General features: G+C 42.0%; 1 protein-coding gene across 2 annotated transcripts in view; it reads right to left on the bottom strand.

Annotated features, from left to right (window-relative positions):
- MGAT5 (alpha-1,6-mannosylglycoprotein 6-beta-N-acetylglucosaminyltransferase) overlaps positions 1 to 15235 on the bottom strand; it is a 108520-nt gene extending 93285 nt beyond the window's left edge. For both annotated transcript variants that reach the window (XM_065750334.1, XM_065750335.1), the window contains exon 1: positions 15119 to 15235. The gene's annotated coding sequence lies outside the window, so the exon portion shown is untranslated. The remainder of the gene's footprint in view (positions 1 to 15118) is intronic.
- Between the last annotated feature and the right edge of the window lie 1401 nt (positions 15236 to 16636).

Here is a 16636-nt window from a genome sequence, read left to right as displayed (position 1 = left end):
CAGGATATTCCTTACTTCTGGGGAAACATTCTGCAGTGTCAGGATTGAGATTACAGAGCTATTACTGAAATAACTGAGAAAGTAGTCTTTTCTGCCACAGAAACCTCTCACTGCTCAGTTATTGCCTTTATATATAACAAGGTACAAAGTTTTACCAAGACTATGTCTGCTGTTTTCAAACAAAAGTTTGCACAGGGCAAAGAAAGATGAAGGTAACATTCACAAATCACAACAGCAAAGCCTGCTGCCATCACAGGAGCAAGAGGAAGCTGCTGGGCACCGCATGGACCCATAACCACTGAGTACAGGTGGGAGAGGCCCCAAGCCCACACCACAGCCTCCAGGTGCAGGAAGCAGCAGAGCTCAGCTGGCAGCTCCATGCTGAGCCCAATGCTGCTCTCACCTCCCGCTCCTCATCCGCTCCTCCAAGCCGCTCGCTGTCACCCTGCTTTGTGCTACATGTGCCAAATCAACAGATCCCTTGATGAGCTGTTCAGATTGTGGAAACAAAAGAAGCCTTTTTATTATATTAGCTTTCTGCTTGTTTTGCAAACCAAGCTGTTTACCAGATGGGTCAGGTGCATATCACAATCAGTGAAAACAAGAAGGAAGGATTGTATCTTTCAGTATTGAAGAGCTGTTCAGCTTAGCCCTTCTTCCTCCTTGCAGGAATGACTCCAACCAGTGGCTCCAAAGCCTCGTGATCTGTACTGCCCTTCCCAACCTTAAATCAGTCTGTACTTTTACCTCTTATTTCTCCTCCTCTCATGTTTCCCTGTATTCTACACTGCAGTGAATATTAAGGAAGCATTACTGCTTGCAACTCTTTCAAAGCTTTATACCTTCTGTTCTTACACCATAATAGTGTTTTGCAATATAGTATGAGAAACTTCTTAATCTCTTCCTGACAGGGAGGGAGAATAGTTTAGTAGACAAGCAAATATGCTCATGTGCCTACCACCAGCCATTTTTTGGCAACTGAAACTATCACAGTGAAGCTGAAATAGAGGAAAGAATAAAGAGGAAAATGATTACAGAATCTGATGAATGAAAATCACATGGATCACACGTTTTAGTATGCACTGCTCAGATTTCTCAATGTGACATGCTGAGGCCAGGCAGACACAACCTCTGCCAGATCAATCTGTGCCAGCAGAAACGCTACTGCTCTCCAAGCAGAAGCCATTGCCTCCTCACATCTGCCTGTGGAATTCACTTGAATGAGCACTGCCTAGGCAATTCAGTCAAAATAAGTTGAAAAAAAAAAAGCAATTTGCTATTTAAACTGCAAAACTCGTCTGCCTGTTTTGCTTAGAATAGCTCAGAGAATAAACTGGCCCCTCAATCAGGATTGCAAGAATATTTCCTATTATCACTCTGCTGTCTTCTTTGGGTTAAGCATACAGCAAATACATGTTCATATAAGGCTTGAAGGACCATGTTCATATAAGGCTTGAAGACAGATGCTTTTTTGGTGTGTATTACCCACATATTGGCCAACATACTTTTCTCAGCACGAGCTGAAAATTTTATTGTCAATTCCTATAAAGAATATAGAATGAAGTAGGAGCTGGATTAACAGGATTTAGTTGCAAATTGGAAAGTCTAAGTAAATTAGTCAATAATTAGAACTTGCAAGCTTGTCTTCTTGGGAAAAACTCCCATGGCTGGCAACTGATTATGCCAAATCTGAGAGTCAGAAGTATCAAAGGAACAGCTACAGTCTGAACACTATTTGAAGCAGTATGTACTTGTTCCTCATCACTGCTTGGTTTTCATTATGAGTGGGAAAGTGAACATTTTGGTCCTTCCTTCAGTTAACTAAAACACAGTATAAAAAGACTAAGAAATTATCAAACTTTTGATGTCTGCATTTTCAGATGTCTAAAGGACACCTAGGTACACTTTCCTTTTACCTCTTAGTTCTAAAGGACTACTGAAGAAGCCATTCTCTTTCCACCTAAAAATCTCTGTAGCTGCTATTTCTCAGGGCTCCTTCTCCAACAGAGATATTCAATTGCTCTCCTCAGTCTCTTCTAGCTGGTGCTTGAGAAAGAACACATCAATCAAAAATCCTCAGCAAAGCCAATAATTGTGGCCCTTAAACCTAGTCAGCTTTTTCTCCTCTGCAGAAATAATAAAACTTGAAATGCACAGATTAATACTTATGAAGTCCTTTTAATTTTTTATAGCACTTTGTATACCAAAACCAAACCATAATAAAGAATTAGTTTTATATTGCTGCTTCTATATTACTATTAATGTTATCACGTCAGGCAGAATCTCTGAAGGTAGATCTCCAACCAGAACTAACCACTGAAGCAACGTGATGGAGAACAAAGCGGACAAGCGATATATTTAGCCTCATCCTATCTTTGTCCCCAGAGGAAAGTGTTCTTCCTTGTGTGAGAAGGGAAGGAGAAAAAAACATTCACTTGGTACATTAAAAAAAAAAAGCCTAGAAAATGAAAGCATATTTTCCCCAACACAGATGACCACTTTAAACAGCCTCATACAACTACAAAACGTTATTATACTTGCCCTGGATTTAAGCTTACATTTTCCAGTCTGACCACATCACAGAGCATTTTGCTTCTGCTACCCACACATTTCTGAATTTTTCAGTTTAAATAATTCTGCCCCCTCCACCTTTTCAAATCATTCTACAGCAACTGAAACAAAACTGGTAGGATAATTCTGCACTTGGCTGAATCTTACCTGTGGAGTATATAAGCCCAGTATGTTTTATATCTCTTGCCCTTCTCTTCAATTCCCACCAGATCAGGAGCTCCACCATGCAGGCTCCTTGGCACGTTCTCAAGTATATAAATTGAGCTTTTTCTCCTTCCAGTACTCGGAACACAATTCAGTTCATAGAAAACACTTTTATAAAAACTAAATCATTGTTATCAAATGAAATTACTTTCCAAAAACTAGCAAGAGTGGATCCACTTTACTAAGCACTCTCTACAAGAGCACAAAATTTTAACATTACCAAATCTCTTCGCTGCTGCAACAGGGACTGGTTATGGTTCCTCTTATTATGAACAAGTGACATTCACAGTTATACAGATGGATGAGGAGGGAAGAATAACAAGCTGATACTACCAGAAAATCTTATAGCTTACCAACTAAGAGACTTCACAGCTACACAGGGAAGAATATAATTTGAAAACACTGCATTTGTATAACCAAGAATCCATACTTTGTCAAATATAATCTGAGTTGTAGGGACAAGATCTAGATGGCTGTTATGCCAGACTTCCACTACCCATTCAAAAACATTATTTAGTTATCAGTTTAGTTCCGTAGCGTATCAGCAGCAGTAAGGCCCTGTAAATAACATCAGTTATTCGAGGCCCTCACACTGCCCCACCGGAGGGGGAAAAATGAAAAGTTTTCAAAATACCTCCAGTTCTGACAAGTGGTGGTTTTGGCTACAACTTAGATAGTATTTTTCCACTGTAGTTGCAAAATAAACTCTGGGAAACATCAACCTGTCCTACTGTAGTGACATGACACGTCCTACAGTAAAATGCTATAGAGAGTCCTAAATTAAATGGCTTCCAGAACCAAGTAGGAAAATCAACAGGCAATACAGTTCTTCTCTAATATGGTCATAGTGGAAAAAAATACATACTTAGAGCTGACAAGGAAAAGTTAGGAGACTTCAGGACAGATACACTGATGATAGGCTTGCCTCAAGACGAACTTTCATTAGCAGCAAGGAGAACATTTATTTGCCATATATCGTATGATGTGCCTCAAGTTTGATAAAGGGCTCTTAATGACATCTGGTATTAAAGATACAAGCCAGCAGTTAATGTAAATGCACAGATAAGACTGCCAAAAGATCATGTACATTTTATTTAAATGGTCAGTACTGTACTGTAGTAATGGTACTGCAGCACTGGCAGAGGGGAAAAGAAATGCCACTTACAGTGACACTACCACAGCCAAGCGGATTTCCTTACTGGTTGCTCAGAACTAGAGAAGAGAAAAATGCAGAGACAGAGAATAACAGATTTCCTAGTATTATGAAAATACTTGTTCCTTCTTACTCACTAAGGAAGTACGCTGGCAAATGCAACTATAAAAGTGGGCACAAAGAACCTCATTCTGTTTAACTCTGCATCACTACAGTACATAGACTTACCTTTGTAACTGCAAGAATTTGACAGAACTTGCAGAAAACTACTTAAGGCATTATCTCAGCATATTTCAACATCCAGAGCAGTTCTTCTCCTTTGTAAGCTACAACTACTGACATGAAACAGACTATCCTAACACTGTGGCATATCTTAGCCTATTGACTTATACCTGTATTCCAGCAGAGAAAGTAGATAAAGCTGTATGTGAGCCACGTACACACAGATTACAACAGCACCTCTAATCGAAGTGAGGGAAAACACAACCTGCCATTAGTCAGTCACTCATGTTCATCAGGCACGGCCTTAAAGACAGGAAATGCTCATACTAGTGGTTTGACAAAAGAAAGGCTATATTTACTATCATGACCCTCCATATTTGAGGAGGATATGATATTCCCCCTCTAAGTTTTAGTATCACTTAAGGGCTTCCAGGCTTTATTCCAACTTAGGTTGCTGTTTTAATTCCAAGAAAAGATGCAGTTTAGGCCAACATGTGACTTAAGGCTCAAGTCTAAAGAGTGCTTTGAAAATAATTCTGTGCTCTCAAAATAGCTATTTAAATCACAAATTATTTCATAATAATGAGTTTAACAGTTATTCCGGCATAAGACTTTTAAGTAGCCGTCATTTATTTCCTAAACCTGAGAAAATACCTCATTTTTAAGGCAGTCAAGTAACTAACTCTTTTTTTCCCCATAGGTAAGGTTTCATTCAAATCTTAACCTTTCTCCCATTAACTGCATTGTTCCTGCTCTTCCTTCTCAAAGTTTGTTTTATCTTATAGCAGGAAATACTATATCTCAACAACAACACCACATCCTCTCCCCATCACTCTGTAAGATTCTTAAGAACTGTAAGGTTTTACCTTTGCTTAGTTAAAAATAAATAAGAAAGCGAATGAAGAAAAATCAACACTGCTTCATGGCTGTAAGCATCTAGCTGCTACAACACTCGATTCCACATTAGGTGCCTAAAATCCATACACAACGAATTAGAGAATTGCTGCCCAATTTTGAGAGTCACTCAAAAAAGCCAGATTTTCTGTAGATTCAAACCTCGTGCAACATGGGTAGAGTGAGATCTTCAGTAAAAATGGCTCAATCATTTCCGACAGTTGCTTAAGGTCAGTTGAAAAAGCCACATCAGAAAAAAGACAAGGAAGTGAAACTGTTTGAAGAGTTCTTGACAAAAAACTCTTTCATGAAGCAGGAGAAGCAGATGCATGACCCACAAGCCTTCAAAGACATGCAATCCTTGCTTGAAATTGGCAGATCTGATAATTAGTAAGTAGGCAAACTAATAGGAAGGTTCCAGTTTGTCCAGCTTCAGCCTAACTACATACATACATACCTCTCAGATTCCATTAACTACTGCTTAATTGCACAGAAAATACATCCATCCAGATTCATTGACTAGACGGGTAAGGATGAGGAGCTCTGTCTTAGTCCTATGTCAAAGTAAATGAGTGCAGTAAATATTTTCTATATTACTTAAAAAGGAAACAGGTTACATAAACATGAGAAAGAATTTCAGGAGTCCATTTTTGGAGATGGGAAGAAATGCACAAGATAGGGTTTAAAAGTAGAGTGTGAAATAAAACACCTCAAGTCATCCTTGAAGATGAAACGTCTGGGGAAGAAAGGCAAAAGCCACTCAGAAGTCTCTACTGAGAAAGAGATTTCGCCTCTTTCAGAGTACTGCAGAGATACCCAAAGCACTTCCTAGAAAACTGAAATCTCAAACAACTAATTTGACACTGAAAAACAGCTGAATTCTGATGCATCTGTTGAACAAGAAATTTTATTCCCTTTAACCTTCACAGTCTAGCAGAAGGTTGCTTCCAGTGGTGAGGCTGCCAGGCTGAGAACAAAAATGCTTATGTTGCCTGCAGATCTTCTGAAGGCCAAATAAAGAGAGCATAACAGGATTAGCCCCTCAGACCTTTTAGGATGTAGAACTGAGAAGATGGTGGGAATAGCAATAACTAAATAGCAGTGACAAAAAACAAACAAACAAAAAAAAACCAAAACAACAGCCACGCTTCGTGATAGATAAAACAGGAGAAAGAAGACAGAGCCAAGATGAAAAGAAGAGTACCACCAAAACCCCTACACCTCTTTCAAGTATTCTGGAGAACTTCTAATTACTATTCTTGTTCATTTATTTTTAAAAATCAGATTTACACCTCAAACACTGGTGCACTTTGTAAAAAAAAATTCCTTTAAAATATCAAATAAGGAAAAAAGACCTTTGCATCATAATAACTGGACAACTGTCATCAGTGCCTTCAGCCACACACACACAACCCAAATGAGAATGCACTGGAAAAAAAAAAAGACAAACAACAAATAATTTCAAATAATAACATTTGACAACTTTCTTGTTCAACCTGCCAAATCCAAGTCTGACAGAGCCCATCAGTACAAACAACAAAGAGGGTTTTCACCTCTGTTTTTGTTGACACGACCCTTCATCCTGAGCAACTGTAAATCAGGCTATTAGGCTGATCCTGACTTCCACAACTGAGACAAGGTGGAACTACTGAGCATTTTATGGCTCCTCGAGCAGCTTCTGCCAAACTACAACGCCACATCAGTGGCCTTTCTAATGAAATGTCAATTTGTAGTCATTTAATGAGTGAGGTGAACGGCACGTTTAAAAACACTCTCGTTTATAAAAGAGCAAGAGCTTACCTTCATTATAAAGCTCTTTTTATAACACACATCCAAAATCAACAGCATGAAATCCAAAATAGATATCAGAAATTTATGCAGTGAGAAGGATATTTTTCTCCTAATTGGGATAAGCACAAACACATATATTGATAGCACTTAGACAGAAATAAGAGGGGTTTTGGTTTTGTTGTTGTTTTTTTTTTCTTGGAAAAAGGCCATTAATCTGTTAGATAAAACTGAGGACACTTGGCCTACTGGACTGAGCATTAACTCTCTATGAACCCAGCATTTTAAGAAGCACTAAGAACACAATCTTTTGATGATGCTGATGCTCCAGCAGTCAAAGCCAGCACTGCCTCCAAGAAGCAGCTTTACTCTCTTCTAAGCTCCCTCCCCAACTTACACAAGGCAAAAGGTGAAGCTACCAAGGGAACATTTACATTTTGAGAAGTGAACAGCCAAACACCAAGAGGACATTTATGGCTACATCAGATTCTCAGCAGTTCACTGCACTGCCACAGAACACTCTGACAGTTACTGGAAAGAGACAGGTACGGCGACACAGGTCACACCTAACTACATCCTTTGGGGAGACCGGGAAGTAATGACGTTCCCATTGTAAAAAGCACCAGTGAACTCCAGGGTAACTGTCCTCTGAACACAAAATAATTGCTAAGCAGAAGTTTCAAGAAATTATAAATGGCATTTGAAGACCTCTTGATTACAGAGTATTCTGAACAATGTATCTAGTGCCTAATTATCAGTTGTGCAACAGAATTCAAGTATGACATATTCAGCACGCAATTCAAGTTTGCCATATCAACTCATAAGAGCAGAACAGCAGTCTTTAATAGAGTACAAAGCAGTTCTAACAGAACAGAGAAGTAATGGTGCAATAGATCAGGAACAACACACAAAAAGACCATCGAGTCCAACTGCCTGACCACTTCAGGGCTAACCAAAAGTTAAAGATGCCATCAAGGGCAACGAACACCTCCTGACCACTGACAGGCATGGGGTACCAATACCTGAGTAGGAAGCCTGCTCCAATGTCTGAGCTCCTGTCCTCCTAACTAGACAAACCTAGTACCTTCAGCCTCTCCTCACAGGACACGTCTTCCAGCCCTTTTATCAGCTTTGTTGCCTTTTGTTGGATAGGGAGAAAAAAAGAAAATAATAAAAAAGAGTAAATGACAGTTGCTCAAATACATGGGATGAAGAAAACTTGAAACGTGCACATGAAGGAGAAAGGCTTACTTATTTTCTTTTTAAACCTAAATTACAAGAAATTGGACTATTTGGATGGTCATCTAACCCATCAGGAAATGAATAAAGGTACAAGGACTAACACAAGCTGAACAGAAATGAAATCTGTTATAAGCTCATATTTTTTATCAGTCTTCACAGCTCTCGAAGGGAAGTTTAAGAGCACACTTGGGCCTCGTTGTATTAGTTTCAGCACACGAAGACAGAGGTTTAAATAGCATCTACACAAGGAGAGCTAAAGTGAACTTCAACACACCTTTCCCAACAGCACAGAACTGTACCCACTGTGCTGAAAGCCTCCTTGCATCATGAAAAAACCCCTTCCTTTCAGTACAGGCCAGAAGCACAGTACCAACAGTGCTGCAACCCTCCCCTTCACTGCCTGTTCAGCAGCCAGCACAGACCAGCTAGCAAGATGAACTAGTAGACCAATGGCAGGGAAGTCCTATTTCTATGAAACTTCATGTCAGCAGCTAGCTGGCAGCAAGTCTCAATGGAAGCTGGCAGAAGCCAAAATCTTAATGATCCTCCAATCTGAAACTCTTCCTTGCTCCATATTTAACTTATACAATTAAAGGGAGCTCTGAAATTCTCGTTTTACTATTCAATTTATTTAACAACTTCCAAAACACAGAAAAAAATTAGAAAAGTATTCCAACAAGAACAATAGATTTCTACTTACTAGGTGCATACAGAATACATTTGTCTTTCAAGAGCAGTTATGAAATCAGCACAAAGATTGTTTGTAGAACTGATTTTTAAATGAACTCAATTAGTGTCTAATAAAATGGCTCTTAGAAATATAAATCTCTTACTTTCAACAAAAACACTCATTTAACTTGAGTAAAGGCTTTTAAAGTATTCAGAAATGGTTGATTTTATATATGGTAAAATAGCTGTAAGGTTGAGCAGAAAAACACCCGGTCAATCATCCAAGACAACTGACCCTGAAGTCTGAGTGCTAAAGACAGAATTTATTTATTTATTTATTTTATCTTTTGCCCACACAGAGTTTTGTGGCCACATCCTTTTCCTGCTCGGTCAGATCAGGAAAAACAAAATACTGATTTCACTGTCAAATTCCTGTCAAAGCACAGCAGTGACAATTCTTAATTAAACCTGGGGGAAAAGAAATCCGTTTTCTCTCTAATTTTGCTTTATGTCTGTTTAAAGTTCATGCTCAATTTCTGAACTTAGAAACACTAAGCCTTCAGACAAAAACTGAGCTCTTCAAAATGCTCTCTCATTTGCTTCAAATCTCTCACTACTTTTTTCAGCTTCTTTCCTAAGCTCACTAGAACTTTTTCCACAATCCCCACAAACGGAGATATATATTTTAAATGTTTTGCACCTGAAGTTTCCTCAACACCCAGAGGCTGAAAGCACTTCTCTGCTCTCATTCAGTACTTGAAATTATCCCTCCATGATGCTCACTGCCTGCAAGACAAACTGGTGTCTCACTAAGACTGTTCAACTACTTGTATTTTAAAAATCTTATTGCTACCTAAGGCACAGCCCCCTCAACTTGCAGCCCCTCCTCCTGCCAGGAGGACTTCTGTATCCCCTGTGTGACTACCATTAGTGAAACATTTCTGTAAGAATTGTCAGAGTGTTTCAAAAGGACAGATGCCCAGCGTTTCAGAGCTGTTTCTGGGGTTGATTTTGTTTTTCAGGTGTGGTAAGCAGATAAGAAAGCTCGTATGCACATACAAGGTATTAGTATGCACAGGAAATAGTGCTGTGAAGCTCCTTTATCACAGGTATTTGCAAAGTAGGTATGAACATGCCAACGTAAGAATATCTCAGAATTTTCCCAGGCATGATACATGTATCTGCAATGTTTCTTTTTTCTCTCAGACAGAAGGCTCCTTGCCAGGTGGCTCAAATTCCAAGACTGGGAAACACAAACAGGGCAGACACAGAAAGATAATACTCTGACCGTTTCAGGAAAAGAGGTGGCAGAGTCCATTTTAATGCACAGTTCATACCAAAAACAAGCCAAAGGAAGCTGACAGTCTAAATAGATGAAGGTGTGGAAGCTGAAGCTCCCTTAGTGCTTCCAAGCAGCTTCTACATTTTCCATATTTATTGCTATTTTAATTATTACAACCAGTATGCTTTAATAGTATCTAGATCAAAATGAGCAATTCAAATCCAACTTCAGGAAAACAAAACTACCTGTCAGTTCATGTTACTTGGAGTAATGTTTTCGAGGCCTTAGTCCTGGAAGCATTTTTCTTACAAAGACACAGCCTTCACACAACAGGGAACTGGAACAGCGTGGGATGTTCATTCTAGTTAGGTCATGCAAACAGTTTCATTCAACTTTCAACACTGGATGCTGTTACAATGCTTTGGTATAAAACAAATAATGTAAAATCTGGATAATAAAAAGAAACATTCCTCATCCTTTTTTTTTTCCCCCTCTCTCAAAAATTAAAAAGAGGAAAGATTTGTAGGTCTGACACAGAGGCCAAATGGTACATAGCACAAAATTTTCTTAACTGTTTCTTAAAGATAGTATTTTTACTCTTCTTTGTCTACAGCATGGAAAATCAAATCAATGCATACACAGCACTTGAACAGGACTCATCAGGACAGAATTCAAGGGCAACTTTTAAAAACTGCACTGAAGCAACTACCGGAGATTTGTATTTTCATTCTAGCAGACATACCTGAGGGGACGGAAGAAGAACTGCTCTCTGCAGCGAAGGAACAAACATGGAGTAAGCAGGGAGGTGATAAGGAGGAGAGAGATAAGAGCAGTTTAAACCCAAGAGAACTACTGCCCCAGTGAAATCTAAGCATATAGCTCTGCACTACCAAAGATCTGTAAAAGCGTTACTCCACTCCAGCCACACACGTCACAGACAAGAGGACTACCACATAATGCACTGGCGTGTCAAGGTTCAGTCTCTTGAGACATCACATGTTCAATAAACCTCAAGGCCACAGAATATGGCCGGAATGAAAATTCACTGCAGCTTTTACCCTTAATGACAACTTGATTAGAAGCTATCGGAAAATGCTGAGAGGACCTCAAAACAGGTTACATAAAACACTAATGCAGCAGTCACAGCGCTTGTGTGATCTGCCTGATACCTAGGGAAGCAAGGAAACGCAGCCTTTACAGGTATCAGGAAGGAAACAGCAATAAGCTTCATTTCTGAGTTTTCTAGAAAGACTGAAAAATGAGGGTTTAATTACAAATCTACTCTAGGAAAATACAACAAAAAGGAATACACTATGCAGCAAAAAATTGTACACAAAGAATGCAACAAATGACATGATCCAAGAGCAACAGCTGATAAAAGTGAAATCAGCTTTTTCTATCGGTATGGAACTCCTCCTTTCTTATGTAAAGAGCCACTGTACAACCATGTGCCCACTATTTCTAACCTATGAAAACTGCTTTGCCAATAGTCAAACAAAGAGGTTGATTACTGTCAAACATTATCATCTTTTATCAGGAAATAAAAAGCAGTAAGGCAAATATCAGTTAGCCAGACTAATAATCAAGGTTAAACATTCTGGAATGCCTGTGGGATGTATGAAGAAATGTGCTTAGCTAATAGGAATAACAGGACCTTGTGAGACTCAAAGAAGGGCAAGGATCACAGGATTCTTAGCTCATAGAAACCATGAATAATAAATCAAATGAATCACATCATTGACTTACAATCCTCCTCATGAAAAGGACTTCACTACTTAGAGCATTCGACAAGAGAATCCATCCCTCAAACTAATTTTCTTTTTTCTCTGTAGCACACAAGCTGCTACAAACATAAGCAAATGCCACAGTTCTAACATCAGTTCCTGGAAGATGTAATATCATGGCTTGACTACATGAATACAGACCTAGGGTGTGAAGGATTCACCTGATTAAAACCAACAAGACAACTTTTTGCGAGGCAAGAACAAAACCCTGCAAACTTCTCTCAAGGCAGACCTGAACTATTCCATCTGGAACAGAAGAGTAAGGATGCCCACCCTGACAAAAGTTAGCACTGTCCCAAAAAGCAGATGCCTTGTACCTGAGGGGCTGTGTCAGCACTGGGGCCATGAGTTCTCCAGAATTACCATCCTCAAACTGTCCACTTAGAATGCCTATACCAATATCCAGACCCATTCACTGAACTAATGCAAGTTTGTATAAAACCCTGCTTACCTTTTTTTTCCATGGCTACGGATTACAGTAAGTTACAAACAAAACAAAAAAATTACAAAGGAAGAATAAAAGTAGAGAAAATTAAAGGATGTCATTAAACCACTCCAGTCTCTTAACCTGAAGATATACAAATAGGAAAAGTGCTTGATTTCTTAAAGTTTCTCATCAGATTCCCCAGCTAATTAGCATTGTGCAACATGCTCATCATCTTCAGCAGCCACTCCTGATGTTCACTGCCAAGTGGCTGCAGCAGCATCGCTCTGGTTCCAAATCAGGATAAGCATGTGAGTTCTGCTGCCACTTTGGGAATAACATGACATAAATGAACCTTATGAAAAAATAAGCCACATCAGAACCCAGATTTTTTTTTTTTGCTGTCCTCTGTTTAATAGACTAAGCATGCACCACATCAGACAATGAAAGTAATGTTCACCACTGTATCTCCATTATCACCTCTCCTGTCAATAAAACTGAACTAATTCTCCTATTCTGTCATAGGACACTAAAGAAACATTATTTAGGATCCAACCTGCCCAAACGATGAATATATAGGCTTCAAAATGCCTACCACACAGTTATAATCAAGTTACACCATCAGTGCAGGGCACTCAACACCAACAACTCCTGAAGTTTGACTAAAATTTGAAAGTCAACACAAGGAGGAAAACTGCACATGAAGTTATTCTACAGGACAGCAAAAGTGACAGATGACAGCAGAATACAATGCCAGAAACACAACGTTGTAATTTTTTTTTATTTCTAGAAGTCAGATGGAAATTAGTGGGGCTAATAAAGATTCTGCATATTGACTCAAGTGCAGAAGTTGACAGTATAAAGCTTTTCATTGTATGTTAGTTGTTTTTTTGTTGTTGTTTAAATTGAGGAAAAGGATTTTGGTTGGAAGAAGATGACTTAAGACTGGACAACAGCTGTCTTTATTCTAAATCATTTTAGGAATCTAAAGTACTTCAATATTTTGCCAGATTCTACCTCATGAAGTAGATTAAGGACTTTAGATGATCTGCACTCTGGGTTGCTGGCTGCTTCCCAAATTTTAGGCAGTTTAGTTTCTGGAGTTTAAACAACCTGATCTTCTTATATTCACTCACTGTTCAGCCACTTTGTCTTTCAGCATCTTTCCAGATCAGGCTGTACAAGCTGGCTTCTTCCGAGTCAGCAAGATGGATTAACCACTCAGGAAAGGGAAATATATATTACACACATATATATTATTTAATCCTTAAAATAAATAAACATAAAATATAAAACAAAATAAATTCACATTCTGTCTAACTGAAAAACAATCTGTATAGCTTCATAAGAGTACCAAACATAGTTTTCACTAAACATACCACTCACTTCAAGCTATTCCCTATATTCTCTCAGACAGGTACAGACCAGGAGGCAGTAAGGCAAATTACCTTATATGTACTGAAAACACACACACACACACAAAAAAAAAAAACAGCCCATGAAGGATTTTTTCCTACCCTTGGGTTTGGCAAAGCCAACTGCAACTAAGTGAACTGTGGGTCTTGCAGTAAGTAGAATTTCTCATGAAGAACAGTCATTATACAGAGAGGAAGAAAGAAAAAGGTACACCACACATTCAAACTAAACTGGGCTCAATGTCCCCAGGCAATACTGTTTCAATAATAAACAAGAACCAACTAGTTCCTCCTTTTAAAAACGTTTTTCAGCCCTTCATGAAATGGTAAAACTATTTAGAAAGAACCGAGATTATCTGACTGAATTGGAAGGAAGGATATAATTATAACCTGCAAACAACCTCAAATGCTGTCCTCCTGAGAACAAAGATAAACAGATACAGTAAGTGCCACTCCTCCCTCCACCTTCTCTGCATTTTCTACACAAGGCTTTAGGCTGAGATAAAGCACTTGCATTGTACTACCTCAAAGTTCACTCTGTATTTAGGGACACGAGTCACGCTGTTGAAAAGGCTATCACAGCATTCCATACACTACACAGTATATGGGGAAAAGCAACAGAGCTTGTCAGGCACACAGCAGCGTAAATTCAAACAACACAAATCTCAGGAGTGAGTCTTCATTTGAAGAGCATTCTATTCCTGCCGCGGCTATGAACAGAGATTGGTTTATCAGGACCTCACAAGAATGAATTCTCTGAAGTTTAATCATCAGTGCCAGAAAGAAGAAACCCGTGCTCAGAAGCCGAGATCTGTATTATACCGCATCTGGCAAAGATGGAACCTACACTCCACTACGTTAACATTCAAGAAAGACTCGACCAAGACTTCATTCCCGAAAACGGGGGGACGTTTATCTTCCCCTGAGAAATAAGTTCTCCTCGGGTAGACGCCAGAACTCAGGGGAGACTTGAGCCCCGCTCCCACCGCTGCCGCAGGTCCCGGGCCCATCGCGCCCTTCGCACGCCTGGAAGCGCGGCATCGTTACACCGTTACCCTGTCCGCCGACCTCCGGCTGGTGACACCGCGGCACGCCGAAGTCGGCACGCAACTGACAGCTTCCCATTCTCTTCCTAGGGGCACACGGAACCCCGCCGGCAGCACGGACGTTCCGGCACCCACCCACCCGCAGCGCCGTCACCCCGGCGGTGCCCGGGAAGGTCGTTACGCAAGGTGACGGGGGGCGGCCGGGCCGCAAGGCCGAGCTCCGCCGCGCCTCGCTCCGCTCTCCTGGCCGTGCCGAGCCGCCCTCGGCAGCGAAGGGCGATGCCGCGCCGAGTGGCGGCCGCCGCCCCGCGCGGCTGCGGCGAAGAGGCCGAGGGAGCGGCCCCCGCACGGCCGCGGCCTGACGGGACGGCGGCCGCGCGCCCCCCCACCCGAGCACAGCGTCTGCCGCTCCGCTCCGCCTCACCTCCTCCGGCGCCGCCTGTGCGCAGCCCCCCGCGCCGGGAGCAGCGCATCGCCCATGGTCCCTCGGCGGAGGCCAGCGCGGGCTGGGCAGGGCCGCGCCGAGGGGTGGGGGCCGGGCCACCTGAAGGCGGGCGGGCGCAAGGGAGCGTCTGCAAACTGCCGCCCGCGAGCCCGAGGGAAGCGGCGGCCGGGAAGAGAGAGAGAGACAGAAGCGGGAAGGAGCGCGCACGCCGCCCGCAGGGCCGGAAACGCCTGCGAGGAGCTGAGGCTGAGCCAGGGAGCGTGTGCAAAGTGCGCGCCCGGACGCCGAGCGCAGCGGGGAACGCGGCGCTGTATGGAGCCCGAACGGCCGCCTGAAGCGGGGAGGGGCGGCCCGAGGTGGAGTTACGGAGCCGTCGGGGATGGGGACAACGAGGTATTTCTGTCAGAGGACGCCCACGCGAGACGGGATGTTCGCGGCGCGGGGCAACGGCGGGCGGAGGGCGACGCCTGGCGGCGGGATGGCGGCCTCCCAGCAGCTCGGGCTGCCCGTCCAGCCTGGCCTCGAACACCTCTAGGGATGGGGCAGCCCGTGCCACGGCCTCCCCACACCCGAGTAAATAATGTCCCGCTCCTGTCTGACCGAAATCTCTGCTATTTTAGTTTAAAGCTGTTCGTTCCCCTTGGTTCTGTTGCTGTCTACTTGAGTAAAGTTGGTCTCTATCCTGCTCGTAAGCTTTCCTCTAGTGCTGGAAAGCCCTAGTGAGGTCTCCCTGATGCTTTTTCTCCTCCGGGTTGAACAAGCCCTGCCCTCTCAGCCCGCCTTCATAGGAGAAGTGCTCCAGCCCTCTGAGTGTCCTCCCCTGGACCCACTCCAGCAGCTACACATCAATGCTGTGCAGGGGCCCCAAGCCTGGGCACAGCACTCCAGATGGGGCCTCACAAGGTTGAAGCAGAGGGGGACGATCCCCCTCCCTTGCCCGCAGCCACCCCTCTCGTGATGCAGCCCAGGATGCAATTGGTCTTCTGAGCTGCAAGCACACGCTGCTGGCTCCAAATCATCATACAATGGTTACACACACAAACACTTAAAAAAATAAAAAACCAACCTAGTAAGTGGGTATGCTTTTAGAAACAATTCCCCCCAGATCTTTGGCTTGGGTTGAAAGGAACCTTAAAGGTCATCTAGTATAGCTTAGCTAGTGTTTAGTACTGTTCATTTGGGATTCTCCCAAAGACAAAAGTTGATCACGCACACTGCAGTATGCACTCAAAGATGCTTGTTTGCACCCGCAAACATCCTGCAGTGGGGCTATGCAGGCCAGAGTCTTACTTTTCACCAAGCATTATGCTGTGTCCCTGGCTGCAGCCTCTCCCTGTCACTTAGTGAGAGGCTGGGGACTTGAACATTTGATGAGACTTCCTGTGATCAAAGCCCCAGGCCCCTTTCTGTGTAAAATGAGTAATTTTTTAAAGATCCACAGTGATTTGCAGTGTTTGTGGAACGGGCTCTTGTCATAGAGAAATGAAGTAGGTGAAA

Source organism: Cyrtonyx montezumae, unplaced genomic scaffold (genome assembly GCF_038088225.1).
Source record: "Cyrtonyx montezumae isolate F1298 unplaced genomic scaffold, pur_monq_1.0 scaffold_7, whole genome shotgun sequence".
Lineage (NCBI taxonomy): Eukaryota > Metazoa > Chordata > Aves > Galliformes > Odontophoridae > Cyrtonyx > Cyrtonyx montezumae.
This window is presented reverse-complemented; position numbering and strand designations above follow the sequence as displayed.